Source organism: Macrobrachium rosenbergii, chromosome 43, assembly GCF_040412425.1.
Source record: "Macrobrachium rosenbergii isolate ZJJX-2024 chromosome 43, ASM4041242v1, whole genome shotgun sequence".
Lineage (NCBI taxonomy): Eukaryota > Metazoa > Arthropoda > Malacostraca > Decapoda > Palaemonidae > Macrobrachium > Macrobrachium rosenbergii.
In genome coordinates, this window is record NC_089783.1 from 12,707,952 (window position 1) to 12,721,251 (window position 13,300).

The 13,300-nt window shown below is 36.4% G+C and overlaps 1 long non-coding RNA gene across 1 annotated transcript; it reads left to right on the forward strand.

The window, feature by feature from the left end:
• The first annotated feature begins 6,106 nt into the window (after positions 1-6,106).
• LOC136828495 (uncharacterized) lies at positions 6,107-10,274 on the forward strand. The gene is made up of 3 exons (XR_010850067.1): positions 6,107-6,226; positions 7,316-7,405; positions 9,966-10,274. It is a non-coding gene; the product is annotated as an uncharacterized lncRNA (long non-coding RNA).
• Positions 10,275-13,300: the final 3,026 nt, after the last annotated feature.

A 13,300-nucleotide genomic window follows, 5' to 3' on the forward strand; every position in this document is an offset into this window, starting at 1 on the left:
GCGGAGACTTTGCTTAACTGCTTGAGTTTATCAAGCGTTTTCTTGATGGTATACTGTTTATAATATTCGTTAGTAACATGGTATAAGAATTTGCCTTCGTCCACTTGATTCAGTATCAAAAAATACGTCCCTTCTCACTTTCGCTCCTTCAGTGACACGTGTCCTGCCATTCTCTGTGCTGGTAGTTTCAAATTTACCTTCTGATTTTTGGCAGATATGCAATTCTTGGATCGCAAGAACCACTTGAGGATGGCGACTGTGATGCCCTTGATTTTTTCTTTGGTGCGCCAGAGTCAGACATTCTTCACTAAAAACAAAAAAAGGTTTCCCAGAATTTTAAATGAACAATATATGAACAGAGAACATAGATAAACTGGATTTATTAATTTTTGCATCCTTATTGCCATCCCTAAGAACACAGATTACGACATATATCTCTTATGCCTCAGTATGTTGATCCGGTATATATTCCTTCTATTGATTGCTACACAGGGGTTAAATTAAGAAAACAAGTTTCTCAACTAATTTCAAAAACTTGCCTATGGTGTACCTGACCAGAATGTAAAAGCATTAAATGTTTAATCTATTCGCCTATTTTTCACAAATATTTAAATATGAAAAGTCATAAATTTTAGTTTCTCATCAGAAAAGGTCATACTTTGACCTCTCGTGACTTTGGGTATTGACCAGTCTTATTGTGCTTGTAGCCATTGAATAGATCATTCTTTGAGCTTTATTCTAAGAGGTGAACGAGCTCTGTAGACCATTTCATTGCTGAGTTATTGCAAGTTATCAATGCACGTAAAAAAAAGCAGTTATTTTGATTTCATCAAATTCAACGAAAACCCTGAATAACACGATAACTGCCGGGTTTCTGGATGTCTACCCTCGCTAAAAAGGTGTCCCAGTAGACCCTCTAACTAAATCAAGCACGTAATTTTCTGGCCCTTTCATGCATGCAAACACCCCTTGCTCCTAGAATACAAGGGCTTCCCCTTTGGTTAGAAGACTCGGTTTCAGGAATAATAGAGGAGGATATCCTGTTTCTGTGGTTTCAGTCCTCACAGGCGTGTTCAGCTAACACCTGTTCTTCTGTTAGGGTGCTGTTCCTATTGGGTGGGGAGGTGGAAAAAAATTCATCAGCATGCAGAAAATTTAAAAATAATTTATAAACATCTGAAAACAGGAAAATATACCAAACATTAAAATTATGTACAAAATATCTGTAACATTCTAAAAACAGTAAAATTACATAAAACGCTAAAATAGTAAGGTCATTCTATACCTTATCCTCGCAAAGAACGGCCAATAGCCAAAAGAGCTTCGTCAAAACAAACAACGATAAACAACTAAACAGAGGAGGATTGTGTATTTAAAGACGGAACTATCTTTTTTATCATAATAGGCTCCAAGATTGTTAGGTCGTTTTCATTATGTACTTGACCTATAATTGTAAAGTCGTTATCATCAATATATGTTTTACATAACTTAGAGTGGTTCCTAATATTTGATTGTTTGGGGTTTGTTTATCTACTGCTCGTTCTAAAACTTATGCCCCTGTGAGAATCCATTCTCAATTTGAGTAACCTCCTCGTACAACCCACATGAGTCCCGTGATCACATCTCGGGCACCTATATTTATAAATAACATTAGATTTTAGAAGAGGACTAAGGCGGTCTTTCGTTTTGAACAGAGATCCGATTGTTAATGGATATTTTGGAACGATTTAAAGGTTCAACGCCGGGAATTCTTCTTTGACAATTGTCAGGAACTTTTTTTCTGAAAAGGTCACCATGAAAAAAAAGGTAAGCTATCAAACATTTTTAATTTTGGTGCTGTCAAAACTGTTGGCACCTCTATGAAGAAAGAGAATATGAAGGGAGGTGGAGAAAAAGGAATGAAAGGGTTGCAGCTAAGAGCCGAAGGGACGCTGAAGAGAACCTTAATAATCTACAGTGCACCAAGTTAAGTTAAGCATACCTTAGTTTTACCAGACCACTGAGCTGATTAACAGCTCTCCTAGGGCTGGCCCGAAGGATTAGAATTATTTTACGTGGCTAAGAACCAACTGGTTACTTAAGCAACGGGACCTCCAGCTTATTGTGGAATCCGAACCACATTATAGCGAGAAATGGATTTCTATCACCAGAAATAAATTCCTCTAACTCTTCATCAGCCGGCCGGGGGAATTGAACTCCGGCCCATCGAGTGACAGTCTGAAGCTCAACCGACTCAGCCAACGAAGGGCTCAGTGCACCAAGTGAGGTGCACCGACGGCACTCCCCACCTACGGGAGAGTTGAGGAATTGCTTAAGCTGAGGATGGCAGACTCGGTAAAGAATTGCTTAGGCCGAGGAGGACAGACCAGAAGTCCGGGCGAGGAAGTGAGGCGCGAAAGCAAATGGCTTATGCAGAGGAATAACATCAACAAGTATAAAACACTCGGCCCCCAGCTGTAACCCCTTTCATTCCTCTCACTGCACCTCCGTTCATATTCTCTTTCTTTCATCTTACATTCCACCCACCCCTAGCAATTGTTTCATAGTGCAACTGTGAGGTTTTCCTCCTGTTACTCCTTTCAAACCTTCTTACTGACTGTCAGTTTCTGTTTCATCACTGAATGACCTCGTAGGTGCCAACGCTTGGCCTTTGGCCTAAATTCTTTTATCTTATCCTATGGCATTTAAGGCGTTGTCCACACGGTCGGTTATCGCCCGGCTGCGTTGGTCCTTCAACCGGCTCCAGTTCCCTTGGGTGGCCGGTAATAAAGTCACAGGAAAAAAGTCACAGAAAAAAAGTAACAATTTTGGCTAGGAAAAAAAATCACATTAATTTATGGTGACCGGTAATAAAGTCACAGAGAAAAATTCACAATATTTCTTGGGAGTCATTATCTTTATGATATTTACAGTCTTTTGTTTACATTTTACGGTAATCCCCAACGGGCTTGTACTAAACACGCTTTAAGTAGGTACATACCGGGTTAAAAGAAAAAATCCCCAACGGGCTTGGATTAAACACGCCGCAAAGATGGATATATACCGGGTTAAAATCCTTGGGGGACACTATCTAGGAGAGATGAATGTGACTTTTTTTCCTGTGACTTTTTTCTGTGACTTTTTTACCTGTGACTTTTCGTCAACAACTCTTTACCATATTTCTACGGACTCGCCATAACCCATAAGAAAGGCATTCTCTGAATCCCGGTTTTGTGAAATTAAGTCTCGTTCATTTTTACTCTATCAAAAACTTAGCAGGTTTGCTGACACATTTCCTAGGTAGTTTATAAAACACTCAGAGGACTCTATTCAGAAATTCTATAAATTAAATATTACAGTGAACGACATAACGCTCATAAGCCAGGACGGGGAATCATTATTCACAAAGGTTCCTGTAAACGACATCCTGAGTTTCATAAGGGAAGAAATCATCTCCTTACGAAGACCTATTTCCTCTGGGCAGTGAAAAAAAAAAAAACTGTTAAATTAATCAAGCTTCGTGTAACCATAACATGCCCTCTTTTAACTGATAGGTTTACAAAGATTTGAATGTGGGATAAGCCAATGTCTGCATGTACTTAATAACTCAATCACAAAGTGGTTTTGGTGTGCGACACGTTGATGACAATTTCACGTTCTGGAATAATAGTTGAGAAGATTTTGATATCAATTTGCAGCAAAATGAATTCACTTCTAGCATTACGCTCAAAACTGAATGAGAAAAGGACAGGAACTAGCCTTCTTAGATATATCAATAGGGAATCATTCAAGTACAGTTTCAACGTCTATAGAAGACCAACGTTCTCTGTTTCCTGCATTGATTTCCTAACTATCATGACATTGCTATTTCAATGAAGACTGAGGTATCAGTGTAATTTTTTTTTTTTTTCGGAGGACCAGGAACCTATTCTGACGGTTACTTAGACAAAGGAGTCGATTTCATCTGCAAACAACTCAACCAGCTGCTTCACTATGTCTGCGGAAAAGCCAGCAGCCAAGCCAGTGAGATATCTCTTCAAACCAATGGGCATAACAAAATAAGGGATATACCAGCAAAATAAAACTCTCGTACGTAGAGGCATTAAGAACATGTCTATAGGAACATCGAACCTGACTCTCCTTCTGCTTTCATATCGAAAAATCGTAGAGAATGCTCATATTAATGTCCATCAAAATAAAAGAGAATTGTGCCAATACAGCAGAGTTGATGTCAACTTATACCTTTCTTGATGGGTCAGTGGTCAAAAGTCACTGTACATCACCCATGGTCAAAAGTACAACATTGTTTCCAAATAAAGCAACGCTTCGAATACCACTGGTAACGAATCACTCATCAGTTATAATTTTTCTGGTTGTAAGCTTTTCGAGGTGTGTAATAAATTAGGCAATAAACGATATTTCTGGCTTAATATTTGTGTGAGCATATATATATATATATATATATATATATATATATATATATATATATATATATATACATACATATATATAATCATATTTTCAAGAGCTCCACCTAATGTAGCGAACTGGATATTTTATGATATTTGTGGCCTAATGTTTGTGAATATAAGAAAAACCCTCGGTGTATAAGACAAATTCGACAAATTCATAATTAGCCACTCGTTACAAATTTACCAATCAGCTATCAGGGTGTAGATGGGTTGATATCGATTCTAAGTACAAAACCTGAATTCGACAGGCATGTACAGCAGAGTCGATGTCAACATATGCCTCTCTTGAGAACTGGTGACGAAATATTTATTAATCATAATTCCTCTTGGATGTAAGTTAAGATATTCCCGAGGTGTAGTGATCTGGATATTAAAGTATATTGGTGGCTTAAGATCTATCTATCTGTCTATATATATATATATATATATATATATATATATATATATATATATATATATATATATATATATATATATATATATATATATATATAATAATCCATCCATATGATATTTTTCAAAGCTACCACACACACACACACACACACACACACACATATATATATATATATATATATATATATATATATATATATATATATATATATATAAATCCTCATGATAGCAGTTTTCATAGCTCCACCTCATAATATCGAAACAGGATCCGAATATCAGGCGACGATCGAACAACATGATCTGGTTTCAGTAAATTCGTTGACCACTGTTGGAATTAGCCGCTAATTATATCACTTCGTGACAGAAATAAGTGATTTATTTTATGCTACTTTGTCCCCCTACCTTCTCAATTTCCCCAAAATTTTGGGATATGTTTATCACTGCAGTCCTTGAATCCATATGGCAAATCGCTGAAGGTGACCTTTTACCGTAGTAGATTACGAACCTACGCACCTTTAATTAGTAATAATATAAATTTTATTATAAAAATTACCCTGCATTCATTGGTGTGAGTTAACAAGTTCACCGGTGAATCACCTTAACAAAAGTGTTATATACTATTTTTGTCTACGACCATGTCATTGTGACGCCATGTTACATTAACTAATAATAATGATAATAATATCCTTTGTTTCAGCTCCGGGCCATATATGATGAACGATAAGATGAACACAGTACAGTATACTAAATTAAGTACGCTAGTAAAAAGTAATATTCATGAACTCCTATGCCCAAGCACTGCTGAAAACAACAGCAATAATAATAATAATAATAATAATAATAATAATAATAATAATAATAATAATAATTCCAGATAAAGACCAAACACCGATACATAATTCAGATAGTTTGCTAAAAAGGAAGAGTAAATGGCAAATCTCCGTAGTAATAATTTTTTTCAGATGGGCTAACTACTGATACATAATTGGGGTAGTTCGCTAAAAAGGAAGAGTTCCCGGCAACTCTCAATTATATAATAATAATAATAATAATAATAATAATAATAATAATAATAATTTCTGTCGATTTTCTGATCATCGCCTTAAACTTCTTCGGTGGCGAAAGGGCGATGAAGTGACCACCCACAAACAGGCAGTTGGAGCGGTCGTTGGCTGTTATCCTCAAGAACAGCTTGTTTCAGTGTTGTAGAGTCCCCAGCTTCGTAACACAGGTTTCGTTGATACGTTACTCGACTTTCTCGTTCATTTGCGTTTGGGATCTCGCTCGTGGTGTTCTGAACGATTGTTGGTTTCACTTTGTTTCACTTTGGTTTTGTGTACAGTTCTTCATAGGGCTGGTTCCCTCTTTGACGGGCTCGGGTACGTTTTCAAAATAAGGTGGTTCTTGCATTTTGAGATTGTGTTTTCTCGTCAGTATCGTAACTCCTGCAGAATACGAGAGCAGGTCTTCTTTAGAATTTGCTTTCTTCTTGTGTGATCTTCACTTCAGACGGTTATTTTGTTGCGCAGTCCTGCTGCATAGTGTACAAATGCTCTCTAGCCAAACTTATACCTATTTGTTCTAGGTTCAGATAGCCTATATGCTTCACTTGCATGTCTTCTGTTTAAAATATTCAATCGAGGTCTAACGAAGCTTGAGCAGTTTCTCAGATATGTCGTATTGTGAACGGACTCTGCAGTCTTTTAAGCGTGAAGGCGTGCTTCAGGGTATGTTGGGTTGGCGAGTGGATACCATTGTCAGTTTTGCGTTTTATATTTCTCAAATATTTATATTGTAGTTTTTTTCATTACTAACAGATGTATGAAAGTCTTAATTTTGCGGGTTTATCTTCAAATATTTGTATTTTTTACTTTTTGTTGTAAATTCCTACAATAACTGTATAAAATGTTTAGCATGTTAGGTATTGTTGTAGATTGCCCTTCAACATGGTATTTAAGATTGTTTCGAAGCCTATTTGTTACTAAGCTGAACAAAGTTGCTTTGATTGGTAATTCTATGCACTTTGGTTTTATACTAGCAATCTTATGCAGTGATACGGATGTTTTCATTTTAACTTAATGCTGCAATAGAGCAAGTCTTAAGATGCAATAGGGTTTAAAGTTTCTTGAGGATTAGAGATGCTTAACTCGACTACATTAGCCTTTCTAATATGGGTATATTAAGTTTATTAAACTTTAGTTGTGGGCTTAAGCGGCAATAAACTAATAACGCTCATCAGTATTTATAAAGAATTGCTTGCTGCTCCTTGTCTTAGTATTTTAAAACTTATCAGATGGCCCAGCTGATTGTAACCAATAGTCAGCCTTTGTTTCTTGCCACTTACTAGAACATTTTTTGCTTTTAATATTTACTGTATGTACATGTTATTTCAGGTCAGGGTGTGTCGTTAAATAAGCGTGCCACAATATATATATATATATATATATAAATATAATCTCTTACTTCAGGTCAGGGCGTGTCGTTAAATAAGCGCGCCACAATGAGTTACTGAATTGTCTTAGATGTACCGATACCTTATGACTAAACAGGATTAATGGGTGAGTATTTGAATTTTTTTTTTCTTTTTTTTTTTGTGACTAGAGTAAGTCCTTGAACATTTTATAGCTTGGCTTTTTCAGAATCAAAACTCTTGAAGTTTTCATTTTCAAGTCCCGGCTTTGTTTTAATGCATTTTTTTTATTTAGAAACTTAGTTTTGAGAATGTTGAAAGTTTTGTCATATTTTTTCTTTAAAATTTAACTTTCCAGCTTTGAACGTTTCAAGAACTTTCGGGATTAGTTTCAGCTTCAGAACTTTGTTTTAAGTATTTAATTATTTTTAGTTTAATTATATTTTATCAAAATATTGTGTGGAAGTTTGTGTGGAAGTTTGTGTGGAAGTTTGTGTGGAAGTTTGTGTGGAAGTTTGTGTGGAAGTTTATAGAGTAAATTAGTATTTTAAGTTAGTGGATTTAAGTTTTAAATTTATTTAAACCTTTTTCTTATGTGGTTTGATCATGGAATTTCAATTAGTTTTGCTTTTTAGAATTGCAAAGTTTAGCTAAGTCTCTATTTTAGAATTTTGAAGATTTTGAAGTAACAATTTTTAACTCTTGAGTAATTATTTCAGCTTCCAAAGTTTTGCGTGTAAGTCAAGTTTTGCGTGTAAGTCAAGTTTTGCGTGTAAGTCAAGTTTTGCGTGTAAGTCAAGTTTTGCGTGTAAGTCAAGTTTTGCGTGTAAGTCAAGTTTTGCGTGTAAGTCAAGTTTTGCGTGTAAGTCAAGTTTTGCGTGTAAGTCAAGTTTTGCGTGTAAGTCAAGTTTTGCGTGTAAGTCAAGTTTTGCGTGTAAGTCAAGTTTTGCGTGTAAGTCAAGTTTTGCGTGTAAGTCAAGTTTTGCGTGTAAGTCAAGTTTTAAGTTTATGTGGAAGTTTAATTGTGTGGAAGTTTATAGAGTAAATTAGTATTTTAAGTTAGTGGATTTAAAAGTTTTAAATTTATTTAAACCTTTTTCTTATGTGGTTTGATCTTGGAATTTCAATTAGTTTTGCTTTTTAGAATTGCAAAGTTTAGCTAAGTCTCTATTTTGGAATTTTGAAGATTTTGAAGTAACAATTTTTAACTCTTGAGTAATTATTTCAGCTTCCAAAGTTTTGCGTGTAAGTCAAGTTTTGCGTGTAAGTCAAGTTTTGCGTGTAAGTCAAGTTTTGCGTGTAAGTCAAGTTTTGCGTGTAAGTCAAGTTTTGCGTGTAAGTCAAGTTTTGCGTGTAAGTCAAGTTTTGCGTGTAAGTCAAGTTTTGCGTGTAAGTCAAGTTTTGCCTGTAAAATTGTGTAAATAAAGTTTAAATGTTTTCTTGCCCACTTCCCAAGTCCACCTTTGCCGGGGTGGCGGTGCCACCTGCCAGGCAAAGGTGGACTTGTTGTTGTGCATGGTGACCAGTCACCATGCACAACAGGAAGTTCAAAAACAAGCATGGTGACTTTGTCACCATGCTCAACAAGAAAACTATCAAGGTTGATAGTTTGTGTAGCTAGGACTTAATGAGGAATTAGGAAATACAGGATAGGCTAGAATAGGGTAAAGTGCGCTAATTTTATATAGGTGCAGGGGTTAGTATTAAGGTAATAAATGCAGCATTTATCTCTTAAGGATGCTGGGAATATTGGGGTAAAAATTGCGTCAGACCTAGGGAGACATTTGATAGTGCAAGTTATTAATAGCAGAGGGTATAACAGTACCTGAGCCCTTTGTTTGGTCATGAGAAGTTTGTGTATTAATGCAGCTGAGAATAGGGTAGGGTAACTGTCTGACATACTTTTATAACTTAGAATTTCATTCCCACTAGTAAATAGGAACTAGACAGGTAATAAGTTTCTTAATTTTCAGAGGCCTAGGTCTTGGGATTTTAAAGAATTTTTTTGACACTGATGTCGGACTTGTCAGGTTTTAATAGGCTGGTGAGTAGTGGAAATTGTAATTCAAATTTGGGCAGTCTTGAGAACGTCACTCCGTCAACGCGCTCAACACCCCCCACCCACCCCCTCTTACTCTTCAAGCAAAGCTTTCATGTTAGGAAATACTGTTCAGATTCCATTGCATATTTTCATTGACTGCTACATTCATCCACTTTTCCTTCAGCGCTGAAGCTTACCTCTGGAACCCTTTTCTTCTGAATTCCCCAACTTAATTTTTTGCCCCTTGGGGGTTGTGCATTTCCAATTCCCTTAAGACTGGATACTGAAGGACGAAAGTTGCCAGATAGTGTTTGCATTGCATGGCACCTTTCAGTTATGTAGCACTAAGTTAGATGCTGTTTAAGATTAGTGCCCTATTAAATGCCTTAAAGGATGGCACTCTATCCTGTTATCTTTTTGAAAGTTTGAAGGAACAATAGTAATATATGGGATTGTTAATGTCTATGTAGATGGCAGTTTGAAGTAATACTAATACATGGGATTGTTAATGGGAAAGTTTACTCATGCGATACCCAGTATTTTATAACCTTTTAACCTTAGAATAGCTGTAGGACTAACTGAACAGGCAATTTTCACTGTAAGAGGGTGGGTTATGTCATAGAAACTTGCTTTATTCTAAAGCCAAACAAACTTTTCTTATGCACAGGCTCTTGGTGTAGCTGCAGCAGATAATAACATCGACATTAATACTAATGGAAAGCAACGCTCTTATAAGACTGAATATCCTGTGAGGATTCGAAGCTTACGATTTTGGACCATAGAACGCGGAAGTGCTCCTTTTAAATGTCATTGTCTTGGGATCATTTGGCATTGATAAAGCCAAAATCTTAAATTTTTCGTGAACTGAGGGAGTAAACCTTGCTTAAAATTATGTAACCTCTTACGGGTGAAGTCCTGTAACTGGTGTTCTGAAGAAACTATCGGTTATTTATCGTCAATAAAAGTGTGGTATAAGCGTGATTTTTTTCTAGAAATTTCCTTTATACTTTAAGAAATAGAATTTAACTGATGCTGTATGAATTAGTTAAAGTTATGGATGGATTATGCATTTGTATGTTTAAAGAATTTAATTGATATGAGTAAAAGTTATGGACGGAATATGCATTTGTTTATTTTAAACACCAGTTTCGAATAACTGGTCTTGATATTTTATGAAGCTTTATATAAAAGTGCTTTGCATAAGCTGTGTATTGATGGAAATTAAACATTGTCAATAAGTTTTTTGGTTTTCAAAAGAGTATTTAAAGATGCTTTTCAAGATGCTTCCTATAAGTGCAAATACATACACATACGTACGCTATTAAAAGTATTTTTTTCCTTTGTTTTTAAACGGAATCTAAATTCAAGCTAAACGATGAAGAAAATCAGTTCAAATGTTTTAACTTTCAGTAGAAAATTCCATTTCCTTTTTCAACAAGAGAAAACGAATAACAGCAAGAACATAGAATTACAGTTCAACTCTTGATAATGCTTGAGGGAAGAAGATATCAATTTCAGCGGTACAAACACTCACGTCAAGGATCACCTCATAGGGTTAAGTCAGGGTAACGTTACAGGTCGAAGGTCAAGAACCCAATACTTAAGAAATCCTGCTTTTTTTGCGAAAAGATCTTATTTGGATCATCCACATACGCAATGATTTTTTTTTTCGCTAAAAGTTCGTTTGGCAACGCTGTGGTAGTTAATGCACGTTCTTGCGGATTATGGGGTCCTGGGAGTTATCGGAATGACAATGGTATGCGGAAGTTACATCTTCATTTGCTTGTACATCAATCTGTGATATTTCAAGTCATGGCGTTGGTTTGGCTTAAGGTATTTCTAAATATTTGAGTATTTTTTACTAATGTTCCGTTTTATATGACTCATGCGGAAGATACCACAAGTTTTTGCATTTTTTTTTTTTTTTTGTTTTCTGTCAAAGAAAACTATTGAGATGGCTTTGTTTGTCCGTCCGCACTTTTTCTGTCCGCCCTTAGATCTTAAAAACTACTGAGGCTAGAGGGCTGCAAATTGGTATGTTAATCATCCACCCTCCAATCATTAGACCTACCAAACTGCAGCTCTCTACCCTCGGTAGTTTTTATTTAAGGTTAAATTTAGCCGTGATAGTGCGTCTGGCAACGCTATAAGACAGGCCACCACAGGGCCGTGGCTGAAAGTTTCGTGGGCCGCAGCTCATACAGCATTATACTGTACAGAAAAGTCGATTGCGCCGAAGAAACTTAGGCGCATTTTTTACTTAAGTTTCGTATGACTGGCAGCAACACGGCAGGGTCTTGCATGTGTTAGGGAGTTTTTTTTAACCTTCCTTGCTGTTTAAATATACTGTGACTATCAATTCATGAATATTCTCAGTTCTTTTACATTAACTGTATATTTGTAGGTGACATGGATATGTACAATGCAGCGTCATATTCCCGAGATATGCTGTTACTTCATTCGTTTGTTAGAGATGTAGGATTATCTTTTTTAATAAATCATATATTTTCATACACAAATGATGACTGAACAAATTCTTGCAGATTTCTGAGTATTCTGAAACCTGTCAGGTGTTGATGCACTGTTCTCGCTTATATAATTTTCAGTTTTTTCCCCCCTTCTTTTTGGCAGTTTGTCACTGAAGTAACGTACATTCATGTACATTTCCGATTAATACTTAACAGTATGTTCTGGCAAACGTGACCGTGTCGCATATTCTTGCATCTGTCGTATATTCTTGCATATTTCTAGGCATTCTTTTAAACACCATATTTGGCTGCAAAATGTCGGCATTATTGTGCATTCTTGCCTGATTTTCAGGATATCTGCGAGTATAAATACGCACTCGATGGTAACACTAAACTACAGTACGTTTATGCATATTTCTTAGTTTGTTTTGGGGGTGGGGTGGGGGACGGATAGATATTACGGTGGTATAAAAAGTAAACTGCCACATTCCACATATGTTAAAGGATCCTCATTTTTGTTGGGAGCAATGTGGAATTATTCTCTTCTCGTGAATATTTCCAAGTAATTTTGTCAAGTGCATTCTACAATGACAGGTGTAAAGTACAATGACCTACAGATCTGCATGACATTTGTTTTTCTTTGTGATGATAAAGAATTATGTGTAAGATTTTATTTCCCAGCATTTTTGTCAGTCATACTCTTAATAATGACTAGAATAACCCGTAATAAGATGCATTTCTACAGATTCTCGATCATTCCCACAAATCGAACATTTGGCACTAACCTACAGCAATGTCGTAAGGTCTTTCACATTTCCTTATCAATCTTGTATCGAGACTATCCCACCCACCACCTGAGTTCCATTCGCTTTATCATCCGTCAGTGGCATCCCAGGAATCATCCATCATCCCATTCATCCATCATTCTGTTTTTGTGATGCATCAAAGCAGCTTGGGTCGAGTCCCTGGGGTCAATTCTCGGAAGTTATCATGTAGGTCATCGAAGAACCCTTTGGAATGATTCACTCACATCTTTCCACCATCTCGGGGGAAGAAGAAGAATGGCCTGCGCGGCGAAAGACGCCCGAATCTGCTTCGCTGGAGAAAATGGAAGATGGAGCCCTTTCGTGTCTGTTTTTCGTTCTCTAGGAGCAAGAAATAGACAGCCGGAGAAGAAAGAAACGGCCTTGGTATGCAATCATCACCGAAAAGGAAAAAAAAAGATAAGAGAGCTGGAAACGAATCAAAAGAGAGGAAAAAAAAATTGAAAGAGTTGGGCTCTCGCACTCAATCAGGTGCCAGATGAATGACGTTGCTGCTAATAAAAAGAATTGATGTGACAACCAAAAATGAATGATGTATCAGCAGCGCTTTGATTAATCGATCACACTCATGAATTGTTCATGAGTGTATTTCACTGACCATTTCATCATTAGGATGAGAGCAACTATCCTTGATCGTCACGTAAACGCACGGATACATAGATATATGTAAATGTCCGTGGGTACATACGAACACATGTACAGTTATATAT